Genomic DNA, 19,836 nt, shown 5'->3' with positions numbered 1-19,836 from the left:
GTAGAATGAATAGCAGAAAGGGTCAATAGGCAACTGAAAATTTATCAGATGAAAAGGTACATATACTAATGAACCTGGCATACTTTTTGAACAGTGTATTTAGAATTTTAAAAGACAATTCACATGCTGTCACCCTGGCTCCTGTCATATCTTCCACTGTTTTGAAGTTTATTCCAAAGAGATAATATTTTACAAGTACATTCACTAATATTAATGATGGCTATCTCTGCATAGAGTAGAGATGATTTCAATTCTCATTTCTGCTTACTTATTTTCTAAATTCGAGTCCATGAACTCGTTTCATTTTCATTTTAATTTTTCCAACCTTTCCAGGTTTCCTGGGCCTGAGAGACCTTCCAGGCGACAGCCGTTTCAGTGTTAAAACTAGGAATTACCAGCAAACCAAGCGCCCTCTCTTATTTTTTTAAGTCAATTTTATTAAATAATCATTAGTTAAATAATTTATGAATACTTTTTCTTTTTTTTTTTTTTGGCCAGGGCTGGGTTTGAACCCACCACCTCTGGCATATGGGACAGGCGCCCTACTCCTTGAGCCACAGGCGCTGCCCAATACTTTTTCTTAAAATAGCTCTTTAGACTTAGTTAAATGAATGAAACAAACTGAAACTCTCCTGATTCCCTCATCCCTTCAAAAAGCACAGCTAAGGCTGTTTCTTCTCCCCCCCCTTACCTAGTAAGTAATCAAATCTAATATGGTCCCTCCAATAAATCATTCCAAGCCTCTTTTGACCTCCACTCTGGTTTTACCAGGGTCACATCTAATTCTGATCACATTGCTCTGGAAAATTCTGGGATTCTAAGAATTTCCCATTGGCTGCATATTTTCTGATATGTGCATGTGAATGGATTTATTTGTCATCTTTGTTGATACGGCCAGGCTGGCATGCTCAGATGCTTTACCCTGGAGATGGAGAAGAGCTGCCTGGGAATCATGGGTCCTCACTAACAGATCATAAGGTCCTCTGTCGGTTCCCTTCAGGCCTCACTGCAATCTAACCTTGAGGCCTCCATCTACTTCCCTCCTTTTCCCCCTTCAACAAATGGTTGATCCTGCTTACTTCGTGTACTATTCTGGTAATTGATACTTTAAGTTCACCGGAATTTGTTTCCACATGTTGTTCTTACTATTTTCATTTTTATAATGGCTCATATCTGCTTACAGACCAAATTGTGCCATAAGAGACTAAAAATGCTCTATAAACAAATTGCACATTATGCCACATAAATCATTTGAGGGAAAGTCTAAGTGCATATCCCTTATGGCTTCCAAGTATTGCTGAGCCCAGCTGAGTCTAATGATTTAAAGACTCAAGGATCATATTTTGAAACAATCCATAGACTGGCTGTGTGATCTTAGGCAAACCACTTAACCTTTCTTCCCTGAAGTGTGATTATCCACAGAAGGCAGATAATCATTCTAAGTTCTTAAACGGTTAGTGAGAATCACATTATTTAATGTACATAAATCATTCAGTGCTAATATTAAAATCCAAGTTAAAGCAATTATTTGCTGACTAGACAGGGATCTCTAAAGAGATTTCTATGAAAATAAATTGCACAGTCAAGTTGAAGTGTTCATTTACTTCTAATAATATTGCTTGTAATAAAATTCAAAATCAAATACTCAAGTTGAATTATTTTAAAACTTAAAACTTAATAAAACAGATACTTTTTTAGTGCCCTTAATATTCTTTTTTTTTTTTTTTTGGCCCTTAATATTCTTGTACTTTAGATTTATAATATTTGGAGATGCCAAGAACTATAAATTGAAACATTTTGGTTTGGAAAAGATAATTTATTTGTAAACCTTTAGAAGACCCTGCTAAAACTGGAAGTCCAGGGTATTCAAAACCAAGGGAAAGTTTGTAAAAAATATAAAAACATGGAGTGAATTGGTTCATTAATTAAGTACTTTAATATAATTGGATACTGTCCAGATTTTTAACAAGAGTTGTAGGATAAAAATTACTGACAGGAAAAGATATTTGTGTGAGATAGCGAAAGAGATAAAAACAACTTGAATCATACAATAGTATTTTTATAGAAATATGCATACAGATAATACCAGAATTACTTTTACCAATAGTGGCCATCTCTGTATGCTAGGAAAGAGGATGATATTTAAATCACGTCTTTTGTTTATGAGCATTGAACATATGTTCTAATTTTACTTCCTAAGACAACAATTCCATTTTTTAAAAACAATCAAGGATTAAATTACTTTGCAACATTTTTCTCTTGCTTCCTAGATTCCATACCTCCCTTCCAGGTACATCCAGGTGTATTTATCTATCTTCTTGACAAATGTGTTTTCAATAGTTCATGCATCTGGATTGTAAACTCAAAACTATACCACACTTCCTGTTACCCCTGAATAATGATTCACACAAACAATTTTTAATTATTTTTTAGAAATTTAAATAGTAGCTGATTATTTTCTGCCATCGACTGCAGATACGAAGTTGTTATTAGTTCAATTAAAAGCTGTTCCTTATTACTTTATCTTTTTTCTCTGGCGGCTTTAAGGTCCTGTCTTAGCTGAGATAATGAGTCTAGATATGGATTAATCACAATTTATCCTTCTCAATACTCTGAGTTCACTCTTGATCTCAGGAATTATATTAAATGTATTCAATTTTGGAAAATTCTCACCTGAGTCATCCTAAATATTGCTTTTGGATATTACCGGAAATCTCCATTTGTACAACGTACATTAGACATTTTTTGGAAGCCTCTTATACCATCTTCTAAATTCTTAATCCTGCTTTCATTCGTTTAAAAACATTTCTTAACTTCTCTGTCTTATATTTTTCACAAGCACTAATTTTTTCTTCAGGTGTTTTCAGACTAGAGATTATCTTATCTCTTGAGTTTTAAATTTTTATGAATTTTTTAATTCTCAAAATTTTGAAATTTTTCCAAATTTTTTTATGTTTAATTTTTGCCTATTATGTTTTTATAATTTCTCTTTTAAATGAAAATTATTTCTTCATTTCTACTTTCTAGCATTATAAGAATACTTATTTTAGAGTTTTTGTCTGACTCTTCCATAGAGCGTAACCTAGAGTGATTCTTATTTCATTTGTTGGTTTGCTTGGTCCTTTCTCAGTATCATCATGCGTTCTGATATTGGGCTGCGATGTATTTTGGTTTTTCTCTCTTTTTGCCCATTCCCCTTTTCCTGTTCTCTTCTGCTGTGATCTGACAAATGAGAATCAAAACAGATCCTCCCATCTAAACCAGAATCTCAGATAATGAATATTGGCTAGTTCTGTCCTATGGTGATACTGAAGGTATCCACAGTTTCATTTACAGAGCTGACAGAGCTGACAAAGTATCAGGTCATGATTGTTCGATTGAATTGCATTGTTTTCCTGGGATGGCAGCTTCCTAAAATTTCAAATTCCAGATGGCGGTCTTCCTCTCTCTCTCTCTCTGGGTGAATGCGTATGCATTCCCCCCTACATATTTTATCTATCTTTACATATTTAATATGTTGGGGGTCTTTGCACAGGAACTCTCCCCTGGTTTGGAAGCCAACTGGGAAAACCACGCTGAAGATATGCAAGTTTAAAATACATAAAGTCTGAGAATGCCTGGAGAAGGCATACATTAACTCAGGCTGAGAAAATAGAGGCAATGCAGCCCTCTCTGGCCTCTGAAGAAGGCTTTTATTGATTTCTAACAAAGATGTATGTGTAAAATGTAATAATGCCAAAAGACAGGGTTGAAGGATCCCAAGTCCCTAGGAAGACTGGATAGAGAAAGAGGCTGGGTAAGGGGTAGGACGGTGCTAACAGACTAGACAGCTGATGGGTATTTAGAAAGGGGGACAGGAGAAACTACTTCTGTCCCTGCATACAGGGAAGTGAGCCAGGTTTCCTAATCTAACTACATGTCAAAAGTTTAAAGAGCTTAGTCTCTTCCACCTGTGGACTCTCTAACTGCATAGGCCTAGTCTGGGGCCTGCAGGCTCTTTTCATCTTCCAGGTTTTTTTTTTTTAACATTTTTTTTTTTAATTAAATCATAGCTGTGTACATTGATTTGATCATGGGGCATCATTCACTAGCTTTACAGACCATTTACCAAGTTTCACATATACCCTTGTAAGATGCACTGCTGGTGTGATCCCACCAAGCCCCTTCCCTCTACCCCCCTCCCCCCCTCCCCTCCCTTTCCCCCTTTGCGCTATTCTTAGGTTGTAACTGGGTTATAGCTTTCATGTGAAAACCCTAAATTAGTTTCATAGTAGGGCTGAGTACATTGGGTACTTTTTCTTCCATTCTTGAGATACTTTACTAAGAAGAATATGTTCCAGCTCCATCCATGTAAACATGAAAAAGGTAAAGTCTCCATCTTTCTTTAAGGCTGCATAATATTCCATGCTGTACATGTACCACAATTTATTAATCCATTCGTGGATTGATGGGCACTTGGGCTTCTTCCATGACTTAGCAATTATGAATTGACCTGCAATAAACATTCTGGTACAAATATCTTTGTTATGATGTGCTTTTTGGTCTTCTGGTTATATGCCCAGTAGAGGGATTACAGGATTGAATGGCAGATCTATTTTTAGATCTCTAAGTGTTCTCCATATCTCTTTCCAAAAGGAATGTATTAATTTGCATTCCCACCAGCAGTGCAAAAGTGTTCCCTTTTCTCCACATCCGCACCAACATCTCTGGTCTTGGGATTTTGTGATATAGGCTAGTCTCACTGAAGTTAGATGGTATCTCAAATTAGTTTTGATTTGCATTTCTCTGATGATTAAAGATGATGAGCATTTTTTCATATGTCTGAAGGCCATGTGCCTGTCTTCTTCAGAGAAGTTTCTCTTCAAATCCCTTGCCCAGCCTGCGATGGGATCCCTTGTTCTATTCTTGCTAATGCGTTTGAGTTCTCTGTGGATTCTGGTTATTAAACCTTTGTCGGAGACATAACCTGCAAATATCTTCTCCCATTCTGAGGGTTGTTTGCTTGTTTTACTTACTGTGTTCTTGGCTGTGCGGAAACTTTTTAGTTTGATCAAGTCCCACCTAGTGTATTTTTGAAGCTACTTCAATTGCCCGGGCTGTCCTCCTCATAAAATACTTGCCCAGCCCGATTTCTTCAAGGGTTTTCCCTGAACTCTCTTCTAGTATTTTTATAGTTTCATGTCTTAAGTTTAAATCTTTGATCCAGTGAGAGTCTATCTTAGTTAATGGTGAGAGGTGTGGGTCCACTTTCAGTCTTCTATAGGTTGCCAGCCAGTTCACCCAGCACCATTTGTTAAATAGGGAATCTTTTCCCCACTGAATGTTTTTAGTTGGCTTGTCAAAGATTAAATAATGGTAAGAAGCTGGATTCATCTCTTGGTTCTCTATTCTGTTCCAGACATCTACTTCTCTGCTTTTGTGCCAATACCATGCTGTTTTGATCACTATCGATTTGTAGTATAGTCTGAGGTCTGGTAGCGTAAATCCTCCTGCTTTGTTTTTATTTCTGAGTAATGTCTTGGCTATTTGAGGTTTTTTCTGATTCCATATAAAACGAAGTATTGTTTTTTCAAGATCTTTAAAGTATGACATTGGAGTTTTAATAGGGATTGCATTGAAATTATATATTGCTTTGGGTAGTATAGACATTTTAACAATATTGATTCTTCCCAGCCATGAGCATGGTATATTTTTCCATTTGTTAATATTTTCAGCTATTTCTTTTCTTAGAGTTTCATAGTTCTCTTTATAGAGATCTTTCACGTCCTTTGTTACATAAATTCCCAAATATTTCATCTTCTTTGGCACTACTGTGAATGGGATAGAGTCCTTAACTGTTTTTTCAACTTGACTGTTGTTGGTATATATAAAGGCTACCGATTTATGAACGTTGATTTTGTAACCTGAGACACTGCTGTATTCCTTGATCACTTCTAAAAGTTTTGTAGTAGAGTCCCTAGTGTTTTCCAGATATACTATCATATCATCCACGAAGAGCGAAAGTTTGATCTCTTCTGAATTATATGGATAACCTTGATCGCCTTTTCTTCCCTAATTGCAGTGGCTAAAACTTCCATTACAATGTTAAAGAGCAATGGAGACAATGGGCAGCCTTGTCTGTTTCCTGATCTGAGTGGAAATGATTCCAATTTAACTCCATTCAATATGATATTGGCTGTGGGTTTGCTGTAGATGGCCTCTATCAGTTTAAGAAATGTCCCTTCTATACTGATTTTCTTAAGTGTTCTGATCATGAAGGGATGCTGGATATTATCAAAAGCTTTTTCTGCATCAACTGAGAGAATCATATGGTCTTTGTTTTTTAATTTGTTTATGTGCTGGATTACATTTATAGATTTACGTATATTGAACCAGCCTTGAGATCCTGGGATAAAACCGACTTGGTCATGATGTATAATTTGTTTGATGTGTTGCTGGATTCTGTTTGTTAGGATCTTGTTGAATATTTTTGCATCTATATTCATAAGTGATATCGGTGTATAATTTTCTTTTCTTGTTGGCTCTTTTCCTGGTTTGGGGATCAGGGTGATGTTTGCTTCATACAACATGTTGGGTAGTCTTCCTTCTTTTTCTACCTTTTGGAACAGGTTGAGTAATATAGGTTCTAATTCCTTCTTAAAGGTTTGGTAGAATTCAGACGTGAAACCATCTGGTCCCGGGCTTTTCTTTTTAGGGAGGTTTTGTATGGTTGATGCTATTTCCGAACTTGATATGGGCCTGTTCAACATTTCCACTTGATTCTGGCTAAGTCTTGGAAGGTGACGTGCTTCCAAGTATCGGTCGATTTCCTTCAGATTTTCATATTTCTGAGAATAAAGTTTCTTGTAATATTCATTAAGGATTTTTTGGATTTCTGAGGAGTCTGTTGTTATTTCGTCTTTGTTGTTTCTGATTGATGAGATTAGAGATTTTACTCTTTTTTCCTGATTAGTTTGGGCAAAGGTTTATCTATTTTATTGACCTTTCTGAAAAACCAGCTTTTTGATTTATTGATCTGTTGTATTATTCTTTTGTTTTGAATTTCATTTAATTCTGCTCTAATTTTGGTTATTTCTTTTCTTCTACTGGGTTTGGGGTTGGAATGTCCTCCCTTTCCAGTTGCTTGAGATGTCCCATTAAGTTTTTAACTTCTTCTTTTTCCCTTCTCTTGAAGAAGGCTTGCAGTGCTATAAATTTCCCTCTTAGAACTGCCTTTGCAGTGTCCCAGAGGTTCTGATAGTTTGTGTCTTCATTGTTGTTGTGTTCCAAAAAATTGGCGATTTCTTTCTTAATCTCATCTCTGACCCAGCTATCATTCAGCATAAGGTTATTTAACTTCTATGTTTTTGTATGAGTATGCAGATTCCTGTTGTTACTCAGCTCAAGTTTTATTCCATGGTGGTCCGAAAAGATGCATGGAATAATTTCTATTCCTTTAAATTTACTGAGGTTACACTTGTGACCTAAGATGTGATCAATTTTGGAGTAATTTCCATGGGCTGATGAGAAGTATGTGTATTCAGTTTTGTCGGGATGAAATGTTCTGTAGATGTCTGCTACATCCAAATGTTGGATGGTTAGGTTTAAATCTAAGATTTCTTTGCTCAGCTTCTTGTTGGAGGATCATTCCAACACTGCCAAAGGAGTGTTGAAATCTCTGACTATTATGGAGCTGGAGGAAATCAAGTTGCTCATGTCTGTTAGAGTTTCTCTTATAAATTGAGGTGCATTCTGGTTGGGTGCATAGATATTAATAATTGAGATCTCATCATATTGAGTATTACCCTTAACAAATATGAAGTGACCATTCTTGTCCTTCCTTACTTTTGTTGGTTTAAAGCCTATTATATCTGCAAATAAAATTGCAACACCTGCTTTTTTCTGATTACCATTTGCCTGAAATATGGACAACCATCCTTTCACCCTGAGTCTGTATTTGTCTTTTAAGTTAAGATGTGACTCTTGTATGCAACAAATATCTGGCCTGAGTTTTTGTATCCAATCAGCTAACCTATGCCTCTTTAGAGGACAGTTTAAGCTGTTCACATTAATGGAGAATATTGATAAGTATGGTGAAGTTTTGGGTATTGAGTTTTTCAAAAGTCCAGTGGGCATTTTTAATCCTTTCGCCAGTCTGGAAATTGGAGTTTGATCCGAAGTTTCTGAAAGAGTTTACTTTTGTGCTATAGGATTGGGTTGGTCATTATGGAGGATAGGTCTGAGAATATCCTGAAGAACTGGTTTGGTTATGGCAAATTTCTTCAACATATGAATGTCATTAAAGTATTTAATTTCTCCACCATAAATGAAACTCAGTTTAGCTGGATACAAGATCTGGGGTTGAAAGTTATTTTGCTTTAGGAGATTAAAAGTTGATGACCACCCTCTTCTGGCTTGAAAAGTTTCAGCATAGAGATCTGCAGTCCTTCTACTATTCTTCCCTTTGAAGGTAATGGTTTTCTTTCTCCTGGAAGCTTTGAGGATTCATATTAACTTTATATTAACTCCTTCATATTAACTTTAGTGTAGTTAATTATGATATGCCTGGGGGATGTCTTATTGGGGTTGAGTCATGCTGGGGTTCTGAAGCTGTCTGCTATCTGAATTTCAGAATCTCTAGGCATGTCTGGAAAATTCTCTTTCATAATTTCATGCATAAGGGCCTCTGTGCCCAGCGAGGCCACTTCATCTGTTTCTGGAACTCCAATGATTCAGATATTCGCCTTCTTCGAATTTTCCCAGAGCTCTCTGGGAGAGTGATCCATTTTTGCTTTCCATTTTTCTTCCTCTTTGAGAGTTTGGGAGCATTCAAAGGCTTTATATTCAATGTCAAAAATCCTTTCTTCTGCTTGCTCCATTCTGTTGCTGAGGGATTCTACTGTATTTTTCATATGTTTGAGGGCTGCAAATTCTTGCTTCAGTGTGTCTAAGTCTTTGGTGGTTTTGTCTTTAAATTCGTTAAATTCTTGAGACAACTTTTGAATTTCTCCTTGAATTCCTAATTCCACTTTGTTAATCTTGTCTGCAATCCAAATTCTGAATTCAATTTCTGACATCTCAGCCAGTTGTTTATGAATGGGATCTTCAATTGCATCTGCCATATCTTTCCTTGGGGGGGTTGATCTATTCTGGTTATTCATGTTACCAGAGTTTTTCTGCTGATTCCACCCCCATGGTTGTTTTACTCCCTCTGATTTTTTTCCCTGGGGCTTTGTTGAAGGCCTGTACAGTGTTGTGGCCTGAGAAACTGGGGCCCTGTCTGGTGTGGTGGGGCTAAGTGGTTCTGTCTTGTTTTCAGCTGGTTTCTGTTCCACCCTAGTGAAACAGATACTTTGGATTGAAGTCTCAGCTGTGGAGAAATATCAGCAATTAAATCACCCCACCCCCCACCGGCAAATAATTGGAAAAGAAAAATCAAACCTTCCTACCACTGTGCACCCAGGGCACCACCTGATTTGTCCTCAGGTGATTGGTTCAGTTCAAAAAGGTCCAAATCAATTGTCTCAGTCTGCACCTGTCTCGGGTGAGAGAGTTTAAGAGGTCTCTGGGAACTGGATCACAGGGGTCTGGTGACTACTCTGGTGTGGCTTGCTCCAGTGCTGCGTGGAGTCAGGAGAAGCCACCCAGCCAATAAATCAGTCTGGGAAGGTTGCTGCCTCCTTCCCTACCTTGCACCGTGTCACATCCAGTCACTGGTAGTCTTGCAGTTGGCTGACCCATTTGCCTGTAGTGAATTGGTACTCCAGGAGTTTGTACCTGCCTGAATCACAAGGAAGTCTGCCAGGCCGCTGCTCTGCCTCTCTCCAGCAGGAGGAGGTGAGGCCTGACAACCTCGGGTGCTAGATGATGGTTGAGGGGTTTTCACTCAGGTCCAGTCTCGCCCCTGATTAATGTTACTGACAGAACAGAACAGAACAACTCTGTGATTCCCCTGCAGAAGAGAAGCTGAATTGAGCTCCAAATCAGCTTGTCTTTGCTCCTGTATTGTCTATAGGCTGACGATCCCCTGAGGGGCAGGTGAGTCTTAGGTTAATAAACTGGACCTCTGGGTCAGCCCCGCCCTGGGAGTTTCCCTGGTTTGCAAGTTGGAGTTGCCTCAGGCAAACTCAGAGTCTCTGGTTGCCCAGGGAGACAGGGGGTGTGGCTTCAGAATATTTGGTAGTGAGCCATATTGCTAGCAAAAGAGGGCTGCTGCTTTATGGCTCAGGCAACGGCTGCTCCGGTGTAGCTCCCCTCTGGCCAACTGTCCTCTCTCCGCTCCTGTACCCCAGAGTCTGCACTGACCGGCTGCAGCCCAGCACTGTCTACACCCCTCGAGCAATCGCCCAAGAGTCTGGACCCCCGGGGGACAGGCCTCCAGAACTTGGAGCGAGAGCAGAGGGGAGTGCGGGGAGCACTGGGAGCCTGGAGTTGTAGGCAGAGAACACACAGAGCTTTACACAGTTTTATGCCTGGCTGTATTGTCACCAAAAGACGGCTGTCACACTGTGCCTCAGGGAACTGTCACTCCAGTGCAGTCCCCTCTCTGCCAACCGACCGGGACTGGCCTCCAGACCCCAGTGTGAGCGAAGGGGAGCGCTGGGAGCTCAGAATTCCAGGTAGAGACTATATACAATTTATACAGTTTTATGCCTGGCAGGAGGACGCCGTGGCACCCTAGTAGTCTCTCCCGTGGAGTGTAGTGGGAGGACCTTTGAACTCTTACCGGTTGTTTGTGGGGCACTCTGAGCCGTTCTCATGGGGGAGGGGACTCCCATCTGCTGGGTGATGGATTTTGTACCTTTTATTTGTATCCTTATGGTCGCAGCTCACCTCAGCGGGGTTGACGTGCATTCTACAACCTTCTCTTTTAGTGCAGCTCAAATCCACCAGGTTACTTGCTGAAGTTTTATCCTTTAACTCTCCCACTGGACGGGAGCCTCTGTGGAAAGCAGGGTTCAGTCAGCCATCTTGTCTCCTCCCCTCATCTTCCAGGTTTTGATGAGCCCCCAGGGATTGCACATCTGTGTGCTTTCTCTTGGATACCCCAGGATTGAGAGGGGGCCCCACTGAGAAGTCAACCTACCTACCTCCCACTCAGTATATACAGGTGTAATTGCATATTTTAAATTGCACGTGAACTTTATAGACAGTCTGTGTGTATCGAACCTTTCACAAGTCATCTTGAGCCAATAACTTTAGTTCCTTTTGCCCTATAGGTATCAAACTTATTTTAGACTCATATCTTGGCAAGCCTGCATTATTAGCTCTTTTGCTGCTTTGCATTTTTGTGTATCAGGGCCTACATTTATCCTGTTTTTGAACTTGTCTTTGTTTGAAGTTGTCTATTTTTAATTTTCTGTCAATCGTCTGTGTCTGGCACTGAAGTTACAGACTCATTTTGACCTTTTCTTCTTCTTTTTAAATGATAAGACAAAAATAAAAGATCAAACTAAGTACTTGCCTTTGAACAGTCATGTAAATAGAAAGTTATCTTCAATTTGTTAGAGACAGAAAAAAGAAAAGTTAAGCCATTTGTGGGTTTTATGATTTTTAAGGCTGTAAATTTGGAAGGAATAATTTCTTTGGCTTTTTTTCATTCCAGGTTTGTTTTGTTCTAAAGGCACAAAATGCATCTGCCTCATTTTTTTTTTCAGTAGCATATTTCAAAAGCATGTAAGTAAAGTGGTTTGTTTTCTTTCCAGAGAGAAATAGGAAGCATGTTCTTTTTTTTTTTTTTCTGAGATACCTATGTTTGATTTGTCAAATCTTGGAGTTATATGAGTCACTGGCATTAAACCATAATGAGATGAATTGCTTTAAAGGACTATCGTATTGTTGTGCTGAAGGAACACAAAACATAGTTCTTGTATAATTGCTGCAGAAAGCCACAATAGAATAGTAACAACACTGAACAACAGCAATTGCTTCTGGGGAATATTGCAAAATTGATGATGATACTGAATGCTTTCACAGGTGCAAAACATAAATGTTCTTTTCTCTTGTCACTGTTCTTGGCTATTACCCAGCCGTGATGCTAGCTTGTTTAATTTCGATGAATTAACATTGCTAAAATGTTCCTCCCTCCTTCCATCCCTCTCCCTCCCTCCCTTCCTCCTTCTCACCCTTCCTTCCTTCCTTCCTTCCTTCCTTCCTTCCTTCCTTCCTTCCTTCCTTCCTTCCTTCCTTTCACCTGACTTAGACCTTGAAAATAAACGCAAAACCCAGTTCTTTGGATGGATATCTTGTAGTATAGATGGCTAATAAGTGAATTTCCAGATTTGTAATGACTGAATTCCTAATAACTATTCTTAATGTTCAGTGAATGAATGTAAGCCTATTGCTCTCAAGCAAATGGGTAGAACATGAATTAAATGCTAGCTCAGAACTTTTATTTAAAGGAATCTTTGTAGGCTAGATTTTGGATTGAGAGAGGGTAAGTGCAACTGTGAGCTGATGTTCAGCAAAAAATTTTAGCTGAGTGCATGAGAAGAGGTAGGATGGGAGACTCAGAGCCCGGAGATTCAACATCAGCAGATGGCAGTAAAGGTACATGGCAGAGATGGAGGCACCAAAAGGCATCAGGTTCCTACAAAGACTAACTTAGGGTCTAATTGATAGTGTGATTGTTTTAGCTCCCTGTTTGTAACAGGAAAACATTGAAAAATATATTTCAAAGATTAGACATCAGGCAATATAGATGAAACTGTCCAGAGACATACAGGTCTCCTTACCAGTTCACTTATCCAATGCAATTGTCACGGCCGTGTGAGCCAATTCTGGAAAATGCTGTTTAAGTATGTAACGGTTTTACTGCACCCTTATCAACACAATCATATTTCTTGAGGTTGTCAGTGCAACTCAGCACAATCTAAATGTTAAAATAACATAAGAAAAAGATCAGGCATAGAAGCCACGGTGTCAGGCCCTTTGTTAAACAGAAGCCATGTAACCTCATTGCTTTTACAAAGCATCCTTGAAGCATCTCTCTCTTTTTGTTGCAATGGGTCTCAACCTTCCTAATGCCCCGGCCCTTTAATACAGTTCCTGTGGGTCACGACCCACAGGTTGAGGACCGCTGATTTAGAGCTTCATTGAGTTGGTCCTCCTGGCAATACAAACAGTTTGTATAAAGAGCTCTGCGACGATCTAAGTGATCGTTGTGGGGACTTTTTGTCTCTGAATGATAGTCACGAAATGGTCATTGGTTTTAGATTATTTCGGTCTTCCCTCTGACTGAAAAAACAGCCCAAATATACTTAGTAACAAGTGACAGAGAAAACTAAGCCATTTTCCTGTGAAGCACTGCTATTATGAAAACGATGTGCAGTGAGTCCTGAGGACCACTGAAGCAGGAGCTTCGCTTACACCCTTGATTAAGCAGAGCAGTTGTCAAGGGAACGTACAACCAACCATCACAAGACAGCAGAGATTTTCCAAGAACTGTGATTTTACTTCTGACTATGCTATCTGATTCACGTGCCATGGGACTCATGACATATTCTCCAGATGTCACCACCTCCTGAATTGTGCCTGTAAATGTCAAAACAGCCAATGTCCCCCCTCCCTTTCCTTTTTTTTAAAACATTCACATAATGACAATTATAATCACACAGATTTAAATTGGTGTCTGGAAAGGCTGCTGTTTTTGGCCTGACATCCAGTTTTAACTTATCAGAACGTGATGATGGAGGTTGTCAATGACCTGCTGGAGCAGGATGGTGCTGTCTCAGGAGAACGGATTATGCCCATCTGTTCTCAGCTCCACATTCAGTGAATTCACACTGGTAGCTTGAAATTGGCCATGGTGGAAGTATGTATGCCAGGGAAACTGGCAAATGCTATGAATCACCACCTTTTCTTTTTTTTTCCTTGAGAGCAGCATAACACTGAGTTTGTACATATTTCTTAGTAGCATTAGAACAAGGGCATAAGGGACACTGAAAAGCTCAACTTCACCATCGGCCTTTTATTCACGATTTCAGTAGAAAATCTGCTTTATTTATAATCTGTTAGTTCACAGTTTTAGATTGGATCCATCCACCTTGATGGCTGAATGTGGGGTCCAAGAATAGTACCCCTAAAACCCACACATGTTCAATTTACAAAATACCAGATTATTGAATTTTACTTTCAATACTTAGTATTTGTTCAGGTTTGTTTTTTAGCAGTTTTGGTGGTAGTTTGTATCCAACCCACTGAGTAGTCAATCAAAGCTCAGGATTTATGCTTATTGACTCCTGATTCCTTTTTCTCCAGGACTTACACTCAGACAGATACATATTTTGAGAAAGTAAAGTTTTCCAAGATGAAAGGCCATATGGAAAAACTCAGTGAGATAATAAGCAGATCATTTTTCCAAATTTGAACAAAAAGCAATTCAGAGGATATTGATCTGTGGAGATTCACTCCCATTGGGTCCTAAGTTAAGCTGAAGGTACGTTGACTTCAGGAAAAGGTCATGTGTCTCCCTGCCATTTTTTTAAAAAAAGATATCTTAAAGCAAGGGATTCTTTTTTATAAAATTATCTTAAGTTCACTTTTCGTGTATAGGTTTCTTGCTTTCTACATACTATCATTTCTATATGGTTAGGACTATTTGTGGTACACAATTTTCCTGGTAGTAACATCTATGAATGTTGAAATATTTATACTGTGTCATGTTTAATCCAATGAAGTCAGTAACAATCCTGGATTTTATTAAAAATAAATGAAGAGAGAGTAGATTAATAGAGATGCAAAAGATTTAGATTTCAGAAGCAGTCTCTGAGCCTAAATTGTAAATATTCTCATCACTGTAGGTGTAGAAAGCTTGTGGTGTGATCTATTGAGCTGAATCCCAGATCAATACCTCTTTGGTTTCATATTTCTTTGCCAGGTAGCATACCACCTAAATGTCCCTTGCCTCACCTTATGTAATTTTGCTTTGCTCAAGGGTATCTATTACTCATTCTTTTATATGACTTTTTCTTTATGGTTTCTGACACCTTATATATGTCACTTCTTCCTCGACTGTCTTTCTTAAACATCTTGGTTAGACATAGCTTCCACATCTTTAAAATTTCCTATAAGGAGAGAAGATAAGTCAAGTTCATTTCCACCCCCAAACTTTCAATTTTGAGATAACCCTGACAAATAAAATTTTAGAAATTCAGCCAATATAAATATAGATAGAATTGACAAATATATGCAATCTAGTCTTAATAATTAAAAAAAAATGACTAGCTCTTCTTTGAGTTTATTTCTTATAAATGGCTTCCCTGAGAGCACTCCCAATTTAAAGATGGAGGGGAATTTAATTAAATAAGTGATCATGATGATGAAAAAAAATGCTTTGTTTTACACTCTCACAATAGAGACAATACATTTCTGTGATTGTTCCTGATAAGAAAAACAATTACACTAAATGTTTTGGAATTTTTCCGGAAGATGATACATAAAAGACTCCAAGTGGAACCAAAATCCACAACATGTCATGCAGAAGAGAAAAATCACTGATAGTTAGAGATGGTTTGAATGTTTGATACTGCTTGATATGAATAGTAAACTATGTTACTACAAAGCTTGTGGGCCCAATAATACTTTGTTCTATATGGATCAAAACCTGTGGGATACTGCAAAAGCAGTTTTGAGAGGAAAATTTATCGCTTTAGATGCCTACATTCGAAAAACAGAAAGAGAGCGCATCAACAATCTCACAAGCCATCTTATGGAATTGGAAAAAGAAGAACAATCTAAGCCTAAACTCAGTAGAAGAAAAGAAATATCCAAAATCAAATCAGAGATCAATGAAATTGAAAACAAAAGAATCATTCAGAAAATTAATGAAACAAGGAGTTGGTTTTTTGAAAAAATAAATAAAATAGATAAACCATTGGCCAGACTAACGAAGAATAGAAAAGTAAAATCTCTAGTAACCTCAATCAGAAATGATAAAGGGGAAATAACAACTGATCCCACAGAGATACAAGAGATCATCTCTGAATACTACCAGAAACTCTATGCCCAGAAATTTGACAATGTGAAAGAAATGGATCAATATTTGGAATCACACCTTCTCCCTAGACTCAGCCAGGAAGAAATAGAGCTCCTGAACAGACCAATTTCAAGCACTGAGATCAAAGAAACAATAAAAAATCTTCCAACCAAAAAATGCCCTGGTCCAGATGGCTTCACTCCAGAATTCTATCAAACCTTCAAGGAAGAGCTTATTCCTGTACTGCAGAAATTATTCCAAAAAATTGAGGAAGAAGGAATCTTCCCCAACACATTCTATGAAGCAAACATCACCATGATACCAAAACCAGGAAAAGACCCAAACAAAAAGGAGAATTTCAGACCAATCTCACTCATAAATATAGAGGCAAAAATTCTCAATAAAATCCTAGCCAATAGATTACAGCTTATTATCAAAAAAGTCATTCATCATGATCAAGTAGGCTTCATCCCAGGGATGCAAGGCTGGTTTAACATACGCAAGTCCATAAACGTTATCCACCATATTAACAGAGGCAAAAATAAAGATCACATGATCCTCTCAATAGATGCAGAAAAATCATTTGATAAAATCCAGCATCCTTTTCTAATTAGAACACTGAAGAGTATAGGCATAGGTGGCACATTTCTAAAACTGATTGAAACTATCTATGACAAACCCACAGCTAATATTTTACTGAATGGAGTAAAACTGAAAGCTTTTCTCTTAGAACTGGAACCAGACAAGGTTGTCCTCTGTCACCTTTACTATTCAACGTAGTGCTGGAAGTTCTAGCCAATACAATTAGGCAAGACAAGGAAATAAAGGTAATCCAAATGGGAGCAGAGGAGGTCAAACTCTCCCTCTTCGCTGACGACATGATCTTATACTTAGAGAACCCCAAAGACTCAACCACAAGACTCCTAGAAGTCATCAAAAAATACAGTAATGTTTCAGGATATAAAATCAATGTCCACAAGTCAGTAGCCTTTGTATATACCAATAACAGTCAAGACGAGAAGCTAATTAAGGACACAACTCCCTTCACCATAGTTTCAAAGAAAATGAAATACCTAGGAATATACCTAACGAAGGAGGTGAAGGACCTCTATGAAGAAAACTATGAAATCCTCAGAAAGGAAATAGCAGAGGATATTAACAAATGGAAGAATATACCATGCTCATGGATGGGAAGAATCAACATTGTTAAAATGTCTATACTTCCCAAAGCAATCTACCTATTCAATGCCATTCCTATCAAAATATCAACATCGTACTTTCGAGATTTGGAAAAAATGATTCTGCGTTTTGTATGGAACCAGAAAAACATATAAGCAAGAAAAGAACAAGTGATCCCATCGCAGGCTGGGCAAGGAACTTGAAGAGAAACTTCTCTGAAGAAGACAGGAGCACGGCCTACAGACATATGAAAAAATGCTCATCATCTTTAATCATCAGAGAAATGCAAATCAAAAATACTTTGAGACACCATCTAACTCCAGTAAGATTAGCCCAAATCACAAAGTCCCAAGACCAGTGATGTTGGCGTGGACGTGGAGAAAAGGGAACACTTCTACAATGCTGGTGGGACTGCAAATTAATACATTCCTTTTGGGAAGATGTTTGGAGAACACTTAGAGATCTAAAAATAGATCTGCCATTCAATCCTATAATTCCTCTACTAGGTATGTACACAGAAGACCAAAAATCACATTATAACAAAGGTATTTGTACTAGAATGTTTATTGCAGTCCAATTCGTAATTGCTAAGTCATGGAAAAAGCCCAAGTGGCCATCAATCCACGAATGGATTAATAAATTGTTGTATATGTGCATCATGGAATATTATGCAGCCTTAAAGAAAGATGGAGACTTTACCTCTTTCATGTTTATATGGATGGAGCTGGAACATATTCTTCTTAGTAAAGTATCTCAAGAATGGAAGAAAAAGTATCCAATGTACTCAGCCCTTCTATGAAACTAATTTATGGCTTTCATATGAAAGCTATAACACAGTTATAACCTAAGAATAGGGGGAAGGGGGAAAGGAAGTGGAGGGAGGGGGGAGGATGGGTGGAGAGAGGATGATTGGTGGGATTACACCTGTGTGCATCTTACAAGGGTACATGTGAAACTTAGTAAATGTAGAATATAAATGTCTTAACGCAATAACTAAGGAAATGCCAGGAAGGCTATGTTAACCAGTGTGATGAAAATGTGTCAAACTGTTTACAAAACTAGTGTATGGTGCCCCATGATCGCATTAATGTACACAGCTATGACTTAATAATAATAATAATAATAATAATAATAATAATAATAAAAGAAATAATGTGCTGGGTAAAGGGGAGGTGGAGCTAGTCTTTTTGAAGGTCCCCACAGAAGGTGAGGAGTGATGATCCTGTCATTTGCTAAGTGGTCAGTTTTCACAGAACCTAGAGGAATGTGCCAAGGCACCAGCATCAGCAGTGCACATTAGTGTTAATGAGGGCTGACAGATTTGTGCAACATATTCAAGGCTGCATTGAAACAGAGACAGCTAGTAATGCCAGGATAATTTTACTCAGAGAACACAAGCTGGCATCTCTTAATTGCCAGGCTTATGAGGCTCAAATAAAAGTAGAGGATTCCAAGAGTGCCTAGCTTTGTTGCTTCTAAGAAAAACAAGCAAACAAAGGAAATAGATTTTTTTCCATCTTTAGCTTCATCTGCTTTTTTTCTTCTTTAGGAAATCCCATTTCACTACCTGATGTCTTTGTGCAGCTCTGTCTTTCCTCCTGGTAGAGATGACACTTAAGCAATCATGACAGACTGAAATGCAATACTTCAAATTGATAAATTGAAAGTGTGATTATTAGTAGTAATGGCTTCTTACAATGGAATATAGGCATACCTCATTTCTTGTGCTTTACAGATATTATATCTTTTTTCCCCAAATAAAAGGTTTGTGGCAACTTATGCCTTGAGTAAGTTTATCAGTGCCATTTTCCAATAACATAGGCTGATTTTGGGTCCCTGTGTCACATTTTGGTAATTTTCACAATATTTCAAAGCTTGTCATTATTATTATATCTATTATGGTGATCTATGATCAGTGATCTTTGATGTTACTATTGTAATTGTTTTGAGGACACACACCCATAGAGGACAGCAAATAATCTGTAACTGTTGAGTGTATTCTGACTGCTTCACTGATTGCTGTTCCTTGTTTCCCTCCATTTTCTTTGGCCTTTCAATATTTCCTGAGACATAATAATATTGCAATTAGGCCAATTAAAAACTATACAATGGCTGCTAAGTGTTCAACTGATAGGAAGAATCACATGCCTTTTAATTTTAATCAAAATCTGGAAATAATTAAGCTAAGTGAGGAAGGCATGTTGAAAGCTGAGATAGACCGAAACTGTTTGATGCCTGACTGCACCGAACAGTTAGTTGTGAATGCAAAGGAGAAGTTCCTGAAGGAAATTAAAAGTGTTACTCCAGTGAACACATGAAAGATGAATGCAGGAGGTTTTGCTGACATGGAGGAGGTTTTAGTGGTCTGGATAGAAGATGCAAGCAGTGACAACATTCTTTAAGCCAAAGCCTAATCCAGAGCAAAGCCATGCCACTCTTCAACTCTGTGAAGGCTGAGAGAGGTGAGGAAGCTGCAGAAGTAAGTTTGAAGCTGTTGGAGGTTAGTTCATGAGGTTTAAAAAAGATGTCTTCATAATATAAAAAGTGCAAGGTGAAGCTGCAAGTTATCTAGAATATCAACTATCTGAAACCATTGATGAAGGTGGCTACGCTAGACAACAAATTTTCAGTTGACACAAAACACTCTTTTATTGTAAGATGTCATTTAGGAGTTTTATAGGTAGAAAGGAGAAGTGAATGCC

At 38.1% G+C, this 19,836-nt stretch overlaps 1 protein-coding gene across 1 annotated transcript in view; it reads right to left on the bottom strand.

The window, feature by feature from the left end:
- Nucleotides 1-19,836, bottom strand: part of EYS (eyes shut homolog) — a 1,685,250-nt gene that overhangs the window by 243,799 nt on the left and 1,421,615 nt on the right. The gene's annotated exons all lie outside the window — the stretch shown is intronic.

The sequence above is a fragment of the Nycticebus coucang genome, chromosome 9 (assembly GCF_027406575.1).
Source record: "Nycticebus coucang isolate mNycCou1 chromosome 9, mNycCou1.pri, whole genome shotgun sequence".
NCBI classification, from domain to species: Eukaryota; Metazoa; Chordata; class Mammalia; order Primates; family Lorisidae; genus Nycticebus; species Nycticebus coucang.
This window is presented reverse-complemented; position numbering and strand designations above follow the sequence as displayed.